Below are 23,486 nucleotides of genomic sequence, written 5' to 3' on the forward strand. Positions count from 1 at the left end.
GCAGCTGTTTCACCAAACAAAAGAGTACTTATCCAGAGGAGCATCCAGCAACTTAGCCTTAATATCATCAGGCAAAGGCTGAAGCCAAAGCCATGAATATCTCCTCAGAACTGAACCAGAAGCAGCAGCCCTTGAAGACATATCTGCTGCATCATAATTACATTTGATAGAATTATGATCTACCTGAGAGGAAGTCCCAAGCAAGGAAACAGCAGCAGATTTACCCTCAGAGTCTGAAAGATCAGAAAGAACCTGACAAGCCTGAGAAAGAAGAGCCAAGACATACCTAGAGATATAGGTCTAATAATTAATAGCCCTAAAAGCTAGGGTAGATGAAGTATAAACTTACTTACTCAGCCTATCCATCAGAAGGCAGTAACTTGGATGAAGGAAGGAAGTGGGATGGCTTATCAGAGGCTACAAACACCACAGAGGGGTCAGCAGCAGGACATTTAAACAGAAAGGAACAATCCTCAGGCACCCTATAAAACCTATCAGACTTACTGGGAGCAGGGGGCAGAGAATCCAGAGCTTTAGAGACAGTGGAAGAGACATCCAATAAAGTGGGCAAGACAGGAGAAATCACCGCAAGTTTAGGAGATTCCATCTGCAGTAACTCATAGTACCTCCTATGGATATCCAAAACCTGGGCACAATCCCACTTAAAAAATTCCATCATCCTAGGGACTGTCCCCCCAAAGGAAATATCCTCAGAAGGATTATCTAGAGTATGAGAATCCTCCACCTCAGACCCCGTAGTCTAGAGGAGAAGGCATGTGGGTAGAATAAGCAAGGGAGACATCATCAGAATCCATCTCTGAAGAATGCAATTCTCTGGGTCTTTTAGGGGAACAGGTGGAACAAGGAGGATCAGGAACTGAAACCCCTTGAGGAGGCCGCAATGACAGTAAAGCATTAAATAACCCCTGAGTAAAGGCCTGCCACTCACTTTGTGGATCCCTAAGAGCAGGAGAAACATGGTTAGTTTTTGTTTCTTTTTTAAAGGGGCAGCCATCCTAGACACCTGAGAAGGCCCAGACATAGGATGGCATTCCACAACCGCAGTAGGACCCTCTTCCCTAAAGAGAAACTGCGGAACCCCACTACACCCCTCGAAAAAAGTCAACCATGGTTCCCTCTGAACACCCAAATCATCGGAAATGCTGTCTGCCAGATCCTCATCAGCTTCCAAACCAGACAAGGAAGAATAATCTGGCAAAACAACCAGGTGAGCCTCTGGGTGCATAATAACCTCAGGACAAACTCCCGGCAGAGGCTGGACAGTGGAAGATTCTGGTCTTACCTTATGCACCTTCTTCTTCCCAGACAGATGACCCTCGGGGCAGAAGTTCCATCCATAGTACCCACAGCAAGAAGCTTAATTCACTGGTTCTCAAGGTACAATGAAAGGGAAGAATGCCTACTATAAACAGTTTTGGGGATAAACACCTGACAAATTAAACAAGATGTATGGTCGTGAGCAGCACCAAGGGAAAAAAGACACTTATTGTGGCAGTCTTTATGGGGAATCAGTCTCCCACACTGGCATTTACACTTCCTGGATGACATTAACCCCAAACAGCTCAAAACAAACAGAAAAAGTTACCAAAAACCCAACTGGCTACTTATCTACAACTGTGAGGACTCCAGCAAACAGGAGCAAGCATAGAAAAGCCAACAAACAGAAAAAAAACAGTAACAAAAATGGATGTATGCAACAGACCAGCAGTTAAAACAGCATTCGGACTGGCAGTAAAGAAGTTCTGAGAATGGTACACCTCAACATCACTTTTATGCCCTACTTTATGCAAGGAGTACGCAGGTGACGTTCAGCATACCTAAAAGCAATGGTAGGCTTTTGTAAACTGGCCGGACGGAGGGCTTCATGGCAAGGAATCCCCATTCATAAGCTGTGAATGTAAGGACATCACTGTGATATCAGAAAGGCATTTATTGTTGGAACTTCTTCCAAGATAAGCAAAATATGCTATTTTGGCTGAGACCAACACAAAACCATAGGATGAAATATGCATTGTTCCCATTGGTATCAGCCTTACTTTCAGTACCTAGTCAGGAAGATTCACAATTTTTCAAGAGTATTTGCTTCACACCACATTTTAGTTTCTCTAGTCATTTCTTCTTTTTTACTGTGATCATTTGACAATGAATATTATACTTTTAAGACATCAGGCAGCCAAGCTTTCTACAGAAAGCAAACTGCTCTTCTCTAGTCTCTTTTGCTATCCTGATAGCCTCTTATTTGGTGACGTGGGTGAATAAAAGTTGTACCAGTGTCTGTTATTTCCTGAAAAAAAAAAAAAAAATATATATATATATATATATATATAAAATACTGAAAAAAGTCGAATGTTACAAATAGTGAACGTTTATAATCACGAATTTCATATATCTCGAATATATGTCGAATTCCTGGTTATGAAGTTGCGCTACGTAATGACCGGGTTTGTGTTTTGTTGGTGTGCGGTGCCGTGTGTGGATGTAGGTGTTATGTCAGGTAAGTGAGTGTTTTGTAAGGGTTTTGAGTGGGAGTTAGAGTGTGTGTGAGGGAGTGGAGAATGTGCGTGTGTGAGTGAGCTTTTGTGTTGTGTTTGTGCGATCTTGGAGTTAGTATATATAAGTAGGGGGGTGTGGGGATGCAGCCCCCCACATGGGGGGTGCAGGGGGGCTTGCCCCCCTGCTTATGTGTGTGTGAGTTGTGTATGTGTGCTGTTTTTTTGTTTATGTTGTGATGTGGGTGTTGTGTTGTATGTTTAGTGTAGTGTGTGCAGTGTTTTCGGTTATGTGGTTTCGCGGTTTTTGTTTGTCGATGTTTTGTGGATTCGGTTTTATAGTCTCGAGATACTGAAATTTGATATTTCAGCATTTTGAGGTTATAAAGTGAATCCATACATACATATATATATATATATATATATATATATATATATTAGGTACTGCAGTGGTGGTGCACGGTAGCATTGTCACCTCACAGTAAGATGTTGTCCTGTTCGATTCTCAGCTAGAGCATCTTCTGTGTGGAGTCATGCGTGAATGGGCATACCTTCATTGAAGGTTGTGCATCAGGGCTGGCAACTCGGCATGTAAAAATCTACTGCCAATCATTAGCGGACCGAAGTTCCGCTGTGGCAACCCCTAACCGGAAAAAGCCAAAAGACACAACAACAACAACAACATTCTAGGACCCCTTCTCTTCTCTCTGTTCATAAATGATCTTCATGTAGCTATTCCTCAATCCACCTCCACCTTATACAGTGCTGCTATGATTTCTACTATCTCTTGTGCAGTCTCTCTCCTCTTCCTGAGCTGAAATAGCCAAAGCCAACTCTTTCTCCATAGAAAAACATGGTTCAAACAACTGCTGCTTACTCTTGAATGCCAAAAAAATTACTTCTGATTACTCCCAACAAACAGACCCCTCCCCCCCACTTCTCCTAGCTAGTAAGCCCTTTATGGAACCCTATCATCACTGACTGACCTGTTATTAGGACAACAGACAATAAAACATAAACTCACTTTCATATTAATAACACCATAAAGTCATTAAACAGAAAATTAAAAAGAAAATAGCTTGTAAGAGGATTCCTCCCCTTCTCTCCTAAAAACTACCTCTAACTTTGCCCTCCTCTCTACCTCTCTACTCTCTCCTATTCCCCTCCCATTATTACCAAAAATTTAAACAATCAACAACAAAAAATGTTAAAAACACAACACAAGTAAGGTTTGTAACTTGTAAGCCTGGTAGAACTACAGAACCCATCACTTAACACCACCACCAGCTAGACTGGCTTGAACTGCAAAACGCTTCTCTCAATCTCACTCTCAAAACAACAACAAAATTACACTTTTCTAACAACACCTACACACACCTCTATCTTAACACCCTATATAACAATCTTCATTCCTATGCTCCCTCCTAAACTCCTCTAAGCTTATACCCAAAATAACACAACTTAACTGAGCTGTGTGACTCCCAACCAACCACTCCCAAACCACCTCATGGCCACAATGAAATCTGCCTATAAACTTTTTTTCTTCATTTCCATTTTCAAATCTTTCTAAACTAAAATGGTTATGCCCTTAACTTGCATTGACCTCTAATATTGCTACTACACCTAGCTACTACTACTATTAGCCTGTAACCCTCTCTCTCTTTTCTCTACTTTACGTACTCTTCTACAAATTTAATGTAATGGTTTACTTTAAAATTTTATTTAAATGGTTATGTATTGTATGTTATATTCTTATTCTTCCTGCTGTTGTGCTCATATGCTTTTTTATATATTATTCTCCAGCTAGACTACCCGGGCAAACAAATGTAAAATAATAAAATAAAATAAAAATAAAATATACATATATATATATATATATATATATATATATATATATATATATATATATATATATATATATATATATATATATATATATATATATATATATATATATATATATATATATATATATATATATATATATATATATCAGACAAATACCAAACTATTGACTTTGAAAGTTCCCAACAGACTGCAAATTTCAAAGACTGCTTTTGTAAAAAAATGTATATAAAGGACATTGAAAGTGTATGATGTTAGACCTGATTTTGGTCAGACCTGGTACATGTAGGAACACATTTGTTCTGAGGTGTTGAGAAGTTAAAACCTGAGACATTAAAACCTATAAATTGTGACATTATCATACTTGTCGTCTGTTACATAGACAAGTTATTTTATTAGTAAATGTGCAAAGTTAATATATAGTGCTGAAAAGGTTAATAGTCTGAAAAGTTCAGTACATTAATTAGACTCTGGTTTCAGCAAGAAGCTGCATCCAGCAGGTACCACCATTCATCATCATTAAAGGACCACTATGTGTTTCTTTGCTTATTTCCTCATTTACAAAACGATTTACTTCCGTATCTTTTCATTCTACAAATGTAGTACAGTCAGACTGCAAAGGTTTGACTGTTTCTTTCATCCTGTGCTGGGCCTTGAAGAGCCCATTTTCAGAGGAGGCCCATGGAGAAAAGAAACAATAACAATGTGTAATTCACACAGCTTGGAGAGTTTACAAAATGCTTCCTAAGTAGTTTTAAGACAGAAATATAAATAAAGGCAAAGCAATAGTAGCAAACTCAAATGTGAGTATAAAATAAAGTATTCAAACTAGTATATACATAGAAATATAATTACAGGGAAAACCTGACCTGACTCATGTTGAAATGTACTGTAATTTGTAACTGCATTTACTGTGCCGTACCTGTCTGATCTATTTTCATGGCATTTCACAGCGTAACGCATGTATTTTGAGCGATATCTACTGCTAGTTGTATTTTTACCCTTCAACTCCTGCTATATCTGTTTTCCTCAGTTTACCTACTTTTCTTTGTCATTACCACTATTGAGCCACTATCCCTACTCACTTTCTCCCTCCTAATCCTTGTTCTATACGCACGCTCACTCATAGCAAACCCTAACTCAGGCTATTTCACCTTTTCCTTGGCTCTATTTTTCCCCATGTCTACCATACAAAAACTGCTTCTAAACTTAAAACCATGTTCTAATGCCCCGATGAGATACCCTCCTACTTCCTAAAGATAGCAGCCTTCCCTATCTGCATCCTAATAAATCAATCAATTTCTGAATGCCATGTTCTCCAGCTCTGGAAAAAGACCTTTATCATTCCACTCCATAAAGGTGGCAACAACAATGATATCCATAGCTGGCGTTAGGCACCCGCGAAACCCGTGGCCACCGAGAGCCCCCGATTACCTCCCCATGAATGAGGGCCCCCATCCAGCAGCTGCGGGTTGCTCTGACTGGTACTGTTCCTCGGCTCGGCTCCTCATGGACATCCACATGGTTCCCTGACATCATTGTGAAAATCGGAACTGTGTTTCTTTTTTTTTTTTTTTTGATTTGCTGGCAAGCTGCACTCAATCAGGTCTGCTCACTGAAACAAGGGATCTGATTGGATGCAGCAGCCTGCGAACTAAGTTCTTGTTGTTGATTGGTCCTTGCAAAGCACTTCCTGTACAAACTGCCTTTAAAAAGTCATGTGTAGCTAATAAGGATCACTTTTCTTGTTTTTAAACAGAGGAATATTCCTTAGTAGCAGAGTGTGGACATCGAGCTGGGTTTGGACCAGTGTGAAGATGGACTACATTGGAGAATGCATCAGCGGTGAAGTGAAGCCTTTGGAGCGGTCATGGTCATTGGAGAATACCCCTTTCAACTGTCCTTCTAAGAGTAATTTCTCAAAAGGTCTGAAAAACTGTCCTTTTAAGGGCAATTTCAAAAGGACTGCAGTGGTCTGAGGAAGGCAAGCAGAGCAGATGAGCCTTCAGTCATAAAGAGGAAGCAGAGTATTGGAAGCAGTCTTCTGTAGAAAGCATAAAAGGTTAGTTTTTGGATTTAGTTTAAACTTTATTTTTTGTGGGGAGGCGATTGTATTTTGTTTTTTGTGCATATTTCTTGTGCTAAGAGGTTTGGGGGGGTGAGGACTGTGGCTGTACTAGTTTTATTTTGGTTTTGTGTAGAGTTTTTGTGCTAAGAGGTTTGGAATGGGGTGAGAGCTGTGGTTGTACCAGTTTTAATTTGGTTTTGTGCAGAATTTTTGTGCTAAGAGGATGGGAGGGTTGTGGATGTACCAGTTTTATTTTGGTTTTGTGTAGAGTTTTTGTGCTAAGAGGGTGGGGGGTTGAGGTTGTGGTTGTACCAGTTTTATTTTATGTCTGTGTAGTGCTCTGGTGGTAAGAGGATGGAGGGGTGAAGGGCAGTGGTTTTACCAGTTTTATTTCACTTGTGTGGTGTTCTTGTGCTATGAGGATTGGGGAGGTGAGGACTAGTTTTACCAGTTTTAATTTACTTTTCTGTAGAGTTCTTGTGCTAAGAGAATTGGGGGGGGGGGGTTGTGGTTGTACCAGTCTTATTTTACTTTTGTGTAGCAACGTGTTGTGCTAAGAAGATTTGTGGGTGAGGGGCTGTGGTTGTGCCAGTTTTACTTTACCTATTTTACATTTGCTTACTGGATAGTCTGACCGGGATAGAACCCATTTTCAGTGGAGGCCCATGGAGAAATGCTTATCTTAGTACACAAGTGCTAGAAATATGTAAAATAAGTTTGGTTTATTTGTTTGTATGAGGGATAATATAAGGGAATGTGAAATGTAACATACATTTAATTTTGATTGCCTGTTGGTTAGGAGAGTGTATAAGTTAGCTATTGGGGGCAAAGGGTTGAGTTGGCTCGTTATTTTTTTTTTGGTAGTATCTATGCTGTATGCTAAGCTAGTGGGGAAAGAATTGCTCTGGGCCTGTATATGTAAAAGGTAGAGAGAATGGGATATGGGTGACAAAAAGGAGGGGAGATAAATAATGAGACAGAGAAGGATATTGTAGCTGGCTAGAGCATGGATAGGTGGACAGTCTTGTGCGGTGCTGTCTAAGTCAATAGTCTTAGGTGTATGGGGTAAGTGGTGAAGACTAGCTTATTTCAGCCTGGGTTGGGACATGACCTGTTGCATGGTAGATGTGACACAAGTTTATCGGTCTCAGCATATTGGATTGTGGGTGTGATGCCCGTGCACTGGCCCAGCAATCAAGGAGCCTTAATCCTCACCACTAACACCAGTGAGGGGTGTCCATATAGGGAAAGGATAATAAATATACACACAGTAAAGTACAATTTCCCCTAAAAGCTCACAGAGATCACAGTCAGTCTGGGGCTGGTTTCTCCCTTTCTCTCAAGGTCCACAATAAGACTCCCCACTGGCACAGCTATAGGGTCTAGATCTCAGCCTAGTGGGCAAGCTAAAACCTCCAGCACCCTCTCTGTCCAACCAGTGCTTCATGTCCCTGCCCAAGTAGCTGACACACACACTCTTTGAGATAAGAGTTTATACAACCACACAGACACTCCTGAGGAAGGCTGGCACAGGATCTCCAGCTGTGTCCCTTTTCTGCCCGGTCTAAAATGTAGTACCAGCTGTCAGCTACTCAAATCCCCTTCTGAAAGGGTGTCCAATTATTGCTGTGCAATATTATTATCCAAATGGTAAGTGTGACAAAACAGTCAAGGTGAGTGACTTTACAGTATCACTATATACATGCAATGTACTCTAGAGCTTAAATTAACTCTACATAAAACAGCCACAGTTGAATGGTTTAAAAATATTTCATAATAAATAATAAAAACACAAGACAATACTTCTTACTACACAATGCTAGTCAAGACGTCACAGAGAAATACTTAAAATAATACAGTAGAAAAGTTCTAACATCAACACAGAAAAACACTTAGTCTAATCTTCCTAATTCCTAGCTATTTCTAAGAGAAAACACAGTTATAAATAACCTGCATCTACAGTAAGACAGTGCTGGTGATGTTTGATGTTCTCAAGACAAATGCTCAGAGCTCTCTGATTCTCTCTCTTTAAATTGATAACATAAAGCTGCTTCACATGACATCATTCTTCATGCTTCTCTGGTGTTCCTAGGCTAACAAAAACTACATTTTATTCTTTACACCTGGTCAGAAACCAGAGCAATAAAGGACATTTATACATGCAAATTCTAGCCATTAACTCTGGTCTTAAAACAATAGGCAGGATGCCTCCGTCTAGACATATCGGCTTTGAATTTTGACATCAAAGACCATCATAAAATGCTTGACTTAGCTTTCTTACAGCAGAGTGCACTGTTTCATTTTTGCAGTTCAATTTCCAAAGCAGTCTTTTCACATTTAAGAGAACAAGCCTGTGGCTTACATTAATATTTACAAATGACAGAATTATCTACAAAATTATATCTGGCTAAGCTGACAGCCTTCACCTATCTTCACCCCCCCCCCCCGAGAACTCAAGCTAGGTTTTTCAAGTGGCCCTTGAGAAACGTTGCTTGAAAGGGTTAGGTCTATCTGAGTATACCTTACCCCATTCCCTGCCTGACAGCCCATCTCTGTTCGCATTACTAATCCCACTGAGGTGCTGCACTGACATATCATATGCTTGCAACCCTAGGCTCCATCTTAGCAACTTGGCATTTTGCTGGCACGTTTTGTGTAACCTTGTTAGGGGGTTGTGATCTGTCACTACAGTGAATTTTCTTCCATACAGATAAGGCTGAAGTTCCTTTAATGCCCACACTATGGCTAGACATTCCTTTTCTACAGCTGCATAGCATTCCTCCCTGGGTTGGAGCCTATGACTGAGATAAACCACTGGGTGCTCTTCTCCCTCTGAAGAAATTTGGCTAAGTACAGCCCTCACCCCATGGTTCACAGAATCCACCTGTAAAATAAACTATTTGCTGTAATCTAGACTGGCTAACACAGGGGGTCCTCCCAAAGCTTGATTAAGCTCCTAGAATGCCTGCTCACATGTTGGGGTACACAACACCTTATCTGGCCTGTTTTTCCTTGTCAGGTCTGTGAGGGGAGCAGCTATGGTACTATAACTAGGGACAAACTTTCTGTAGTACCCTGCTGTCACTATGAATGCCTTCACCTGCTTTTGGTAACAGGTGCAGGCCATGCCTGAATGGCTTCTAATTTGGCAGGTTCTGGACTGATCTTACCATTCCCCAATCTATGTCCCAGGTAGGGGACCTCTGCCATATCCACCTGACATTTGCTCACTTAATGGTCAACCCTGCCCTCTCTAGTCTGCCCAGCACCTCCCTGACATGTTGAAGGTGCTCTTGCCAGGAATGGCTGTAGATGGCAATATAATCTAGGTAAGCAAGGGCAAACCCTCCTGTTCCTGTTAGGATATGATCTACCAGCCTCTGGAAAGTTGCTGGAGCATTTTTCATCAGAAAGGGCATCTCTGTGAACTCATACAAGCCAAATGGAGTCACAAAGGCTGACCTCTCTATAGCCCTGGGAGTCAAAGGCACCTGCCAGTAACCCTTGGTAAGATCAATGGTTGTAAGATACTTAGCACCACCCAGTTGCTCTGGGGCCTCATCTGTCCTAGCAATAGGGTAAGCATCTGACTTTATGTGACTATTCAATTTCCTGTAGTCCACACAGAACCTCGTGCTGCCATCCTTCATTGGCACCAGCACCACTGGGGAGTCACAGGGACTGTTGGACTCTTGAATCACTCCTAGTTCAAACATCTCCTGTATCTCCTCCCTCAGAGTCTGTTTGACTCTCTCAGGCACCCTATAAGGGGCCTGCCTAATAGGCCTTTGGGGTCCTGTATCCACCTGGTGCTGCACCAGGTGGGTGCACCCTGGTTTCCCAATGAACATGTCCCCAAACTCATGTAACACTACTCGGATTTCTAGAACTTGGGTAGGAAATATCAAATGGGACATTGCTACCCCTTCCACTGAGGTGTTGTTCAGAGCCTCGCTGAGGATATCAGTCACCAGATCTCCCTCAAACTCCTCATGCAAGCCACTGCAAATGCTCAGCACAAGGGCCTCCCTATATGGTAAGATTTCATCATGTTAACATGGTACAATTTGTGTCCCTGCCTTCTGTCTAACAGTTCCACCATGTAGTTAACATCACTTACCTTTCTTACTACCTTGTAGGGTCCCTCCCAAGCTGTTTGCAGTTTGTTGTGTCTGACAGGAATGAGAACCATTGCCTGCTGCCCTGCAGCGTACTCTCTAGCTCGAGCATTCCTGTCATACCATACCTTTTTCTGCTGCTGGGATTCTGCCAGATTCTCCTGGGCCAAGCCCATGAGTTCCCTGAGCCTTGTCCTGAGGTTTAGGACATATTCCACAACATACTCCTTGTGAGGTTCACACTCACCTTCCCTCATCTCAAATTAAATCTAGAGGTCCCCTCACCCTATGCCCATACAACAAATCAAAGGGTGAAAAGCCTGTGGATTCCTGGGGAACCTCTCTGTAAGCAAAATACAGATGGGGCAAATATTTGTCCCACTCCCTCTTAAACTGGTCTGCAAATGCCAGTAGCATGGACTTGAGTGTACAGTTTAACCTCTCAACAAGACCATTAGTCTGGTGATAGAAGGAGGTGATCTTCATGTCCTTCACCCCACCATACTTCCACAGACAAGCCAGTAGGTCTGACATGAAATTGGCACCTCTGTCCATCAGTATTTATTTTGGGAAACCTACCATGCTGAAAATCTCTAACAAGGTATTTGCCACCTTTTCTGCCTCAATGGAGAACAGAGCCACTGCCTCAGGGTATCTTGTAGCATAATCTACTACCACTAAGATATACTTTTTCCCTGTGGAACTTGGGGTACTCAGAGGTCCCACAATATCCATAGCTACCCTCTGAAATGTCTCCTTAATCACAGGCAAAGGCATCAAAGGAGCTCTCACCTTGTCTCCTGCCCTGTCTACATTTTGGCACTACTCAGAGGTCCTGCAGTACCCCGCTACATCTCTGAAAATTTCAGGCCAATAGATGTTCTGCATAATAAGTTTCTTTGTACGTTTTATGCCCATATGACCTGCAAAGGGAATATCATGGGCTATGGCTAGAAGTGCCAGATGGTAAGCTCTAGGCACTACTAACAGCTGTACCCTCTCACCTTCTAGCCCTCCCTCAGTGGTCAACTCTCTATACAGTAACCCTTTGTCCCAGTATACAGATTCTCCCATCCCTTGAGAATCAGGTGCCTCACTAGCTACCTGCCTCAGGCCTTGTCTCAACTCTCTCTTTGTAACCTTTCCCAGCTCCCCTTCCACAGGAAGTCTGGCATCCTCTGACAGTTGTGCCTCACTGTCAGCCTGGGTACTACTACTCACCTCTTCCTTTGCAGTCACTCTGTCCAAGGGTACATCAGTACCCACAAGCAGCTGTGGCTCACCTTTAGTCTCACTGCTACAGAGTAGCTCCCTTCCTGAAGTAACCACCTCACCAGTCCTGGCTGCAAGTATGCAGTCTGGCTGGATCTTCCCCAGGCTACCAGATCCATATGCTTGTCTCCTAGCCTGACTGAGTTTAACTGCATAAGCACATTGTACTGCCTCATCTAAATCCTTCCCTATCAAGACAACTGCAGGATGGTAGTTCAGTACCCTTGTTGTCTCAAGAAAACCTACTATTGGCATTTTGTCTTTCCCACTTACTGGCTCTCTCACCTTTTGTTCCCCACCTTGCCTCCATGGACATCTGTATGCCACATGACCCCACTTGTTGCATTTAAAATATTTAACCCTAGGTCCTGAACATGTACCTGGACTAGTGGCTTCCCCTGCTACTGGCAGATTCTGTTGGGGCAGTCTGTGCTGCCCACCATGAGATCCTTTAGACCCAGGAGCAGTACTGGGCATCCCTTTACTGTGCAGGGATGCCCTGCTTGCTAGGTATAAGTCTCCCTTCTTCCCCAACTCATTTGAAGTAGCATCAGCTAACCAGATTCCCATGTCCTCAGGCAAAGTGCTAAGGGCTTGTTCCCTCACCAAAAGGTCTGCCACCCCATCAAAAGTGGTGACCTGAAATCCACTTACCCACCTATGAAAATAAGTGCTCAGTTCAGCAACATGTTCACACAAACTTTCATCTGCCTTGCGTCTATGCTCACAAAACTTTTTCCTATACATTTCAGGTGTTAGCTTAAAACATTCTAACAAGGGATTTTTAACATCAGTATAATCAAACTACTCACAATCAGCAAGTTTAGACAACACAGTTACAGCTTCATCATGGAGTAAGGGGGTCAGGAACTGTACCCAGGGCTTTTGGTCAACATCATACTGTTTACATGCCTCTCAAACATATGAATGAAACTATCAAAATTATCCCCCTATTTAAACTACAGAAGAAATTTACTGATCTTTTGTGCTTCTGGGGTCCAGTCACTCCCATCCTCATTACCTCCATGACTCTGGCAAAGAGTCAGCATCTCCTTCTCATGCTGCCTCTGCCTCTCCTTTTCGCCAGCTTCCAAGAATAGCAGTTTCTCATTCTCCTCAGCTTGCAGACATCTCAGCCTGTCAGCTGCTTCTATTTCCAAATGCCTGGCCTCCATCCCAAGTCTATTTAGCTCCAGATAGATTTTTAAGTCCCCTGCAGAAAGGTTGAGCTGTCCATTCTTTGAGGGTGGCACATCTCCACTGCCAGTTTGAATGTCCTCCTGGTTGCTGTTTTCTGATGCAGCTGTGACCAAAGCTGCAATCATGTCTGCCTTAGTCAGGTTTCCATGCACCAGTCCCCTAGCCTGGCACATCTCAGCCAGCTGGCTCCTTGTCAGCTTTCCGTACTCCTCTGCCGTGACATGCTGCTGCTCTCCCTGACTAAGCTAACAAAAGAAATAAAAAAATTGTGATCTGAACTCTGAATTCTGAGTATTCACTGATTTAGAGTACAAAACACATTCAGTGATCACTGTACACAAGCTACATGAATTCATTCTACCCACACCACTACAAGCCAATTAGTACTGGTACAGCAGTAGCGTTGTTGCCTCACAGCAAGACGTTCTCCAGTTCGATTCTCAGCTGGAGTGCCTTCTGTGTGGAGTCTGCATGTTCTCCCTGTGGTTGAGTGCCCTCTGAAAGACATGCGTGAATGGGCATGCCTTCACTGAAGGTTGGGCATCAGACTGGCAACTCGGCACCACAAAAATCGGACCGGAGTTCCACTGTGGTGACCCCTAACCGGGGAAAGCCGAAAAGACAAACAAACAACCAATTAATATGTAGTGTGGACATCCCACCACTGCCACCAATTAATATGTGATGCCTGTGCACTGGCCCAGCAATCAATGACCCTCAATCCTCCCCACTAACACCAGTGAGGGGCATCCATATAGGGAAAGGATAATAAATACACACACAGTAAAGTACAATTTCCCTTAACAGCTCACAGAGATCACAGTCAGTCTGGGGCTGGTTTCTCCCTTTCTCTCCAGGTCCCCAATAAGACTTCCCACTGGCACAGCTATAGGGTCCAGATCTCAGCCTAGTGGCCAATCTAAAAGTTCCAGCATCTTCTCTGTCCAACCAGTGCTTTGTGTCCCTGCCCACGTAGCTGACACACACATGCTTTGAGATAAGAGTTTATACAACCACACAGACATTCCTGGGGAAGGGTTCTCCAGCTGTGCCCCTTTTCTGCCCAGTCTAAAAGGTAGTACCAGCTGTGACCACCCACTAATATCAGCTGCTCAAAGGCCCTTATGAAAGGATGTCCAATTATTACTGTGCAATATTATTATCCAAATGGTAAGTGTGGCTGAACAGACAAGGCTTATTAGAGTGATTTGGTACAGTATCACTATATGCATGCAATGTACTCCAGAGCATAAAGTAACTCTACATAAAACAACCACAGTTAAAAGGTTTAAAAATATTTAATAATAAATAATAAAAACAGAAGACAATACGTCTTGCTACACAGTGCCAATCAAGCATTCAGAGATCACAGAGAAATACCTAAAATAATACAGTAGAAAAGTTCTAACATCAACACAAAAAAACACCACTTTGCCTAATCTTCCTACTTCCTAGCTATTTCTAAGAGAAAACACAGTACTAAATAATTTGCATCTACAGCAAGACAGTGCTGGTGATGTTCAATGTTCTCAAGACAAATGCTCAGAGCTCTCTGATTCTCTCTCTTTAAATTGATAACACAGAGCTGCTTTACATGACATCATTCTTCACACTTCTCTGGTGTTCCCAGGCTAATAGAAACTACATTTACATTCTTTACACCTGGTCAAAAACCAGAGCAATAAAGGACATTTATACATGCAAATTCTAGCCATTAACTCTGATCTTAAAACAATAGGCAGGATGTCTTCCTCTAGACATATTGTTTCTGAATTTTGACATGAAAGACAGTCATAAAATGCTTGACTTAGCTTTCTTACAGCAGAGTGCACTGTTGTTACATTTTTGCAGTTCAATATCCAATGCAGTCTTTTCATATTTAAGAGAACAAGCCTGTGGCTTACATTAATATTTACAAATGAAAGAATTATCTATGTACTAGTTTTATTTTGGTTTTGTGTAGAGTTTTTGTGCTAAGAGGTTTGGAGGGGGTGAGGGCTGTGGTTGTACAAGTTTTAATTTCGTTTTGTGTAGAGTTTTTGTGTTAAGAGTATGGGAGGGAGGGTTGTGGTTGTACCAGTTTTATTTTGGTTTTGTGTAGAGTTTTTCTGCTAAGAGTATGGGGGTGAGGTTTTGGTTGTACCAGTTTTATTTTATGTTTGTGTAGTGCTCTGTAGGTATGAGGATGGAGGGGTGGGGGCTGTGGTTTTACCAGATTTATTTCACTTGTGTGGTGTTCTTGTGCTATGAGGATTGGGAAGGTGAGGACTGGTTTTACCAGTTTTAATTTGCTGTACTAAGAGGATGGGGGTGAGGGGCTATAGTTGTACCAGTTTTACTTTACTTATTTTACATTTGCTTACTGGATAGTCTGACTGGGATAGAACCCATTTTCAGTGGAGGCACAGGGAGAAATGCTTATCTTAGTACACAAGTGCTAGAAATATGTAAAATAAGTTTGGTTTATCTGTTTGTATGAGGGACAACATAAGGGAATGTGAAATGTAATATACATTTAATTTTGATTGCCCGTTGGTTAGGAGAGTGTGTAAGTTAGCTATTGGGGGCAAGAGCTAGAGTTGGCTCATTATTTTTTTTGGTAGTATCTATGCTGTATGCTAAGCTAGTGGAGAAAGAATTGCTCTGGGCCTGTATATGTAAAAGGAAGAGAGAATGGGATAGGGGTGACAAAAAGGAGGGGCGATAAATAATGAGACAGAGAAGGATATTGTAGCTGGCTAGAGCAGGGATAGGTGGACAGTCTTGTGAGGTGCTGTCTAAGTCAATAGTCTTAGGCATGTGGGGTAAGTGGTGAAGATTAGCTTATTTCAGCCTGGGTTGGGACATGACCTGTTGCATTGTAGATGTGGCGCAAGTGCATCGGTGTCAGCATATTGGATTGTGGGTGTGATGCCCGTGCACTGGCCCAGCAATCAAAGAGCCTCAATCCTCACCACTAATACCAGTGAGGGGCGTCCATATAGGGAAAGGATAATAAATACACACACAATAAAGTACAATTTCCCTTAACAGCTCACAGAGATGACAGTCAGTCTGGGGCAGGTTTCTTCCATTCTCTCCAGGTCCCCAATAAGACTCCCGACTGGCACAGCTATAGGGTCCAAATATCAGCCTTCTGGGCAAGCTAAAACCTCCAGCAGCCTCTCTGTTCAACCAGTGCTTCATGTCCCTGCCCAAGTAGCTGACACATACACGCTTTGAGATAAGAGTTTATACAACCACACAGACACTCCTGAGGAAGGCTGGCACATGTTCTCCAGCTGTGTCCCTTTTCTGCCTAGTCTAAAAGGTAGTGCCAGCTGCCACCACTCACTAATATCAGCTACTCAAATCCCCTTCTGAAAGGATGTCCAATTATTGCTGTGCAATATTATTATCCAAATGATAAGTGTGACTGAACAGTCAAGGCGAGTGACTTGGTACAGTATCACTATATACAAGCAATATACTCTAGAGCTTAAATTAACTCTACATAAAATAGCCACAGTTGAAAGGTTTAAAAATATTTAATAATAAATAATAAAAACACAAGATAATACTTCTCACTACACAATGCTAGTCAAGAGGTCACAGGGAAATACTTAAAATAATACAGTAGAAAAGTTGTTCTAACATCAACACAGAAAACACTTAGTCTAATCTTCCTAATTCCTAGCTATTTCTAAGAGAAAACACAGTTCTAAATAACTTGCATCTAGAGCAAGACAGTGCTGGTGATGTCTCAAGACAAATGCTCAGAGCTCTCTGATTCTCTCTCTTAAATTGATAACCCAGAGCTGCTTCACATGACATCATTCTTCACACTTCTCTGGTGTTCCCAGGCTAACAGAAACTACATTTACATTCTGTACACCTGGTCAGAAACCAGAGCAATAAAGGACATTTATACGTCCAAATTCTAGCTATTAACTCTGGTCTTAAAACAATAGGCAGAATGCCTCACTCTAGAAATATTGGCTCTGAATTTTGACATGAAAGACAGTCATAAAATGCTTGACTTAGCTTTCTTACAGCAGAGTGCACTGTTGTTACATTTTTGCAGTTCAATACCCAATGCAGTCTTTTCACATTTAAGAGATCAAGCCTGTGGCTTACATTAATATTTACAAATGACAGAATTATCTACAAAATTCTATCTGGCTAGGCTGGCAGCCTTCAACTATCATCACAGTGGATGCTAGGGATGTGGCAGTATTGAGGTTGATAATAAATCCACTAAACTGAAGTGGACCAAGGATGGAGCTTTGTGAGACTCCTAATGTGAGTGGGAGTAGGTAGATCCTGGAGACATTTTATGGCTGTTTATGACCTGTTGGGTAGCTTTGGAGCCAGTGGAGGACTAGGGGGATGCAATTTAGGTTGGCAAGAGTAGTTAGTAGTTTGTTGAGAGACTCTGACAATGGCCTTTAAAAAATCAAGAAAGACAGATGATCCTATTTTACCTTCATTTTTAAATTGATGCTGTTGGTATAACAGAAGGGCAGTTGCAGCATGAGGCCTGAAGCCGTGTTGGGATTTAGCAAGTAAATTATTGGTTGAGAATGAATGCATTCCCTCTAGGAGTTCAGCTATTGGGGAAAGAGTTGCTCTGGGCCTGTAATTTGTAAGTTCTATCGGGTTTCACCTTTGTGCAAGGGTATAATGTATACATTTTTCCAGATGGTTGGGACGTATTGCTCAGTAATTGATCTTTTAAGTATTCAGGATAAGAACTGGCTTCAGCTGCTATTTTTTGAAATTCTGCTGGAAGATTGTCAGCTGTATTTGCAGTAGGTTTTGAGTTTTTTTACAAGTTTTTCAAACCACCGTTCTGCTATCTAGGTTTATAGTTGTTCTTTTGGCTTTTCCTGGTTAGGGGTCGCCACAGCGGAACTCTGGTCCATTAATGATTGGCAGTAGATTTTTTACGGGTGCCAAGGTGCCAGCTCGATGCCCAACTTTCAGCGAAGGCACGCCCATTCTACAAATGTCTTTCGAACATCACTCGACCACGGGGAGGACATGCAGACTCCACATAGAAGGTGCTCCAGCTGAGAATCGAATGGGAGAACCTCTTGCTGTGAGGCAACAACGCTACCGCTGCACCACTGTGGCTTAGTGTAGGTTTATAGTACTGTTTTAAATTATCCATGATGTTACACCTTGGTCTGCATTTTTTGGCTGTTTGAATTATGCTGAGAGGGTAGGAGGTTGATGGGGCCTGTACATTGTTTAAAATGCCTAATGTTGGGAGTGTACTTAGCAGCTGTGAGAATGTTGCTGAAGGCACAGATGTTTTGAATGTATACTAATGCAAACCCTGTTAGGCTACTATTGGGTATAACTGCAATGTTCTACTCACTGATGCAATGACTGAAATTTTTTTGTTGTCCGTCGTTAATGTGTTGAAAGTTTGGGAGTGTGGTTAGGGCCTGTGAGAATGTTGCAGTGTTCAATGTTTGCCTGGAGTTTTTAATGGGAGGGGGGTGTCATGTACTGTATAAGCACATTGTTAATGCTACCACCTTTGTTTTTTTTTTTCACTTCATCCACAACTATTGTGCTGTGACTTTGGGGGGTGAGAATTCCACCAAATGTACTGATATCTTAATGCATGCCAATGCAAACACTGTTCTGCTATCTAGGTTTGTAGTACTGTTTAACTATCCCTGATGTTACAGCTTGTTCTGTAGTTATTATTGGCTGTTTAAATTATGCTCTTTGGAGGTTGAGGGGACCTGTACATTGTTTACAATGCCTAATGTTGGTAGGGTAGTTAGCAGCTGTGAGAATGTTGTAGAAGGTACAGATGTTTGAATGTATACTAATGCAAACCCTGTTACACTACTATTATGTTTACCAACAATGTTGTACTGATGCAATGACTTAACTTTTTTAATTGTCCATACTAATTGTGTTGAAAGGTATGGAGTGTAATTAGGGCCTGTGAGAATGTTCACAGGTTCTTAGGTAGGTACGAGGCTATCGGCCCACGGGCCTAAGTAAGTCTAGCCAACAAGTTCCCCAGCTTACACCACCCAAGAAAGTTAATTTCCTGTGCCCCTGTTGAGCAGAGCCACAGAAGTGATCCCTGGGGTGTATTTCCTATTTCCCATCCACTCATCAAGATTTTTCTTGAAGAGTGCTAATGAGGAACTTTGCTTGACATAGATGGGTAGCTTGTTCCAGAGTATAAGAAGTTTCTGGTTCAGGAATCTATCCCTCCAGCATGTCATGTTTATTGTGGTGACAAGGTTTAGGTCCCTAGAGCATGTAGCTCAGAGGGACTGGGATTTCATAAGGTGTAGCATATCCAACAGCTCTGGGTTTGACATAGCTTTATATATTAGGAAGAGATCTCCTCGGAGTAGGCAATGTGCTATAGAGTAAAGCTGGAGATTTTTTAAGATGGTTAGTGTAGAGCATCTGTTTGAGGCCACTAATCCTCTTTGTGAGGTACTTCTGTGGCCTTTCCAGCTGCTGCAGATGTCTTGTGAGGTACATTCCAAAAGGGGCGTTGTACTCTATAATGTGTCTAATGAGTGCTGAGTAGAGGGGAACAATGACCTATTTTTTCCTGGATGAGAAACCTTTTGTGATGAGGTGTGGCATATAGAAGGATTTCCTGACTACTGTGGTGATGTGATTATCAAAGGAAAGACTACTGTCCACCTGGGTTCCAAGTTCTCTTATCACACATTCAGTGTTAAGTAGACTGCCGTTTATGTGGTAGTTCATGGGTACAGAGTTTTTACCAAAGGGGATGACAATGCACTTTTTGGCATTGAGATTGAGGCCATGCCTCTGACACCAGGCATCTGTCTCAGAGAGGCCCTTCTGTAGGATGTCCACATCATTTGGGGACTCAGCTTTGGCTCATAGTTTGCAGTCATCTCGGACTTCATTAGCCAGAGGCGTTCTGTGTTACCCTGTACTTCAGATAAGTAGATACCAAACAGGAGAGGTCCCAGGACTCAATCCTGTGGTACTCCATTTGTCACTGGTTTGAAGTCAGATTTGGAGTCTGCAACTTTTACAGTGGGGGTTCTGTCAGTGAGGAAGTTGGCAACCCATCTTGTGACGTAGGGGTTTATACCTAGTTTAGTGAGTTTAGCTATAATTCCAGAATGGGGGATGGTGTTGAAAGCCTTGGCGAGGTCAAGAGAGGCTGTGTGAACCACCTTACCCTCATTTACGGCTTTGATGACTGCCTCAAAGAAGTCGATCAGTTTCAAAAGGCATGATCTGTCTTTCACAAATCCAAACTGGGTGAGGTCCAGAGTTTGGAGGTTACCAATGTCTTTGTTTATGAGATCCATGATGATATGTTCCATGGCCTTGCAGACCAGGCTCATCAGGCTAATAGGATGATAGTCCCCAGGATCAGTGGTGGCTCCCCTTTGTGGAGTGGGATAACTGTTGCTGTGTGCTACTCAGTGGGCACAAAGCCTGATCTGAGACTATGATTGAACATGGTGCTTAGGTGGGGAGCCAGTTCGTTCTGAAGTTTGTGTAAAATTCAGCTTGGGATGTTGTCCGGTCCAATGGATGCTGTGTTTTTAGTTTTAGAGAGTGCAGCTTTTACCGGCATAGATGTGATTACAGGGATTCTGCATTCTTCCTGTATAGATATGGGCCCTTTAGGGGGTGGGAGGGGAGTAAAGTTAGCAATGAACCCATCTGCCAGGATGTTGGCAATATCAGTTGGTTCTGTAATTTTCGTGCCGTTTTGCTGTAACTCAGAGCAGAACTGGGTGTTGCCATTAAGATTCTTGACATAGCTATGGAATGCTTTGTGGTTGCCCTTAGAATCAGTGGCGATTTTGTTTTCATAGCTAGCTTTGGAGGATCTTATAAGAGATCTCAGCTTCTTACCGAGGCTGACCAGGCTACTCCACTCATGGGATTTTACTCTCTTTTGCAACAGTTTCTTCCTTCTGTTGTAGAGATTGTTTATGGCAGGGGACCACCAGATTGGCTTCCTTTTTTTGGAGGATAGCATCTTGGTTCTGTTTGGGATAGCACGATCTATGCACTTGTGTAAGTGCTTATAGAGTGCATTTGTGTAGGATTCAGCAGTCATAACTGTATTGTCCATCTGCATGGGTGTCATGAAGTTCACCACTTCTGTCTTAAGAAGCTTGAAGTTGGCTTTGGAGAAATTTTTTACTATGGTTTCCTTAATGGTGGGTGGGGGCAGGATATGAATATCTAGGGTGATTAGCTTATGGTCGGATTTGACCAACGAGGAGTTGATTTCAGGTGTGGAACACTGGTCACTCATGTTGGTAATGACTAGGTCTAGGATATTGTTGCCCCTGGTCCAGGGCATTGGAATTTATGAATTCCAGAAAGCGTTGAGTGAAGGGGTTGGTACATGAGTAGTCTTCCCAGTTAATGGTGGGGTAGTTGAAATCATCCATTATTATGGTCTTTGGTTGAACCCTAATATTTTCCAGTATATCAAGGAAAAAGGAGTGGGAATCCTGGGGCATGGTGGGGGATCTGTAGCAAGCTACAATTTGGATTGTAGGTTTGCCCAGAGTTAGTTGAACTTGGATAACCTCGGATGCATTATGCTGCGCAACTTGCCAGGAGGTGTGGATATCCTTAATGAATATGGACATACCTCCACCTTTGGTGTTCTGGTCCAGGTTAGATGGCCGAAAAGTGTGGTACGAGTTATAGCCTGGTAATTCAGGACTGCTCTCTACAACCTTGAACCAGGTCTCAGTCACTGTACAGATATTGATGTTCTCCATTTTAAGGAGTGCCTCGAGTGAGTGCATTTTGAGATTTAGACTTCTAGCATTGAGTAGCATTACTCTCAGTTTTTTCTTGCCTGTTCCTGTTACGGTGGTGAATTTGTCATTTGAACCTTGCCTAAAAAAGGCACTATAGGGGCGGCAAGAGTCTTAGCCAGTATCTGAAATCCCAGGGGTGACAGGTGCAGGCCATCTCTGGCAAAGCATCGTGGTCAGGCAGACAGATACTGGATCCCCTTAGAATGACACCAGAAGCTTAGCCAATTGTTGAAGTCAATAATTTTGTCCTACTGCGGTATCATTCTGGGCAATGGCAGGATGCTACTCAGGGCTAGGGTCATACCTGCCTGGGCTACGAGATCAGAGAGCTCTTCCATGTCACTTTTCATGTAGTCCAGTAAGGTGCATCTCAGGTCGTTCACACCAACATGGACAATGACAGTCATATTTGTACTTGTTGTGGAGTGACCTGAGTGTGTGGGTTATGTGGCAGATCCTGGCACCTGACAGGCAGCTGACAGTAATCTTCTCCTTGTTTAGCCTGTTGAGTGGGACATCAGTGTGCCTGACTATAGCGTCACCTATGACTAGTGTGTTGGGTACGTTGTTTTGCCTTATGCGCTGTGGTTTATTGGCACACTGAATCTGTGGGCTATGTGTCCTTTGGGTTGTGTTGGGGGGTGGAGGTTGCTTGCTTTCTGCTTTGGATGTCTCTGTTGCTTGAGCAGATTAATATTGAGAGCCTCTGCAAATGTTTTTGTGTTTCTATATCTGGTTTTTGGTGGTGTAGGTTTAGTGGGACTATGTGATGAGTGTGGTGTGGTGCAAGTGTTTACCTTCTCCTCTTGACTGTCAAGTTCAGTCTTGGTTGGAGAGAACTTTACCTCCAGTTTGGCTAGATAAGTGCATCTCTCACAGGTTGTGGTGTTGGGTGGTAGGAGGAGAGAGTTGTATGTGTACATGAGGCAGTTGCTACATTGTCTCATAAGCCCAGATTCATCAGATAGACAGGAGAGAACACTGGGAGCTGACCCTTGGATATGCCTGAATAAAAAACTACTTTCCTCTAGACAATTGAGGAAAGTGAGTATAAGAGCTGTTTTTCTCTAAGCAAGTGAGGAAAGTAAGCACAAGAACTGTTTTCCTCTAGGTAAAGAGGAAAGTTGAGTGTTTGTAGCTTATTTAGTGCTAACAACAAGTTCTGAACAAGTGCTGAGCAGGAATAAGCAAATTCAAGTGCTAAAACTAAGAATCTGTACCTGGATCTTGTGGTAGATAGGCTACCTAGTGCTTATCACTTCCACTAATAAGCTAGAATGCTTCCTTCCAACAAAGGCCTGGAGGCTCAGAAGCTTACAAACAGTCCTGGATGCAGCAAATCTGTATCTGGACTAGACTAGTTACAGGAAAGGTGGGAAACAAGAGCAAACGCGGGCTTTTAAACCAGAAAGTTGAAAGAGATGGAAAAACTGCCAAATGGCCAATAAACTACAAAATTACAGAATGTTGCAGTGCCCATTGTTTGCCTGGTGTTTTTTTAATGGGGGAGACACGGACTGTATAACCACATTGTTAATACTATGCCTTTTTGTTTTCACTTCATCCAGAATTGTGCCTAGACTGGGGGGGGGGTTAAAAATGCTGCAGAATGTACTGATATCTTAATGCATGCTAATGCAAACACTGTTCTGCTGTCTAGGTTTATAGT

Source organism: Protopterus annectens, chromosome 5.part0 (genome assembly GCF_019279795.1).
Source record: "Protopterus annectens isolate FY-2018-M chromosome 5.part0, PAN1.0, whole genome shotgun sequence".
NCBI lineage: Eukaryota > Metazoa > Chordata > Ceratodontiformes > Protopteridae > Protopterus > Protopterus annectens.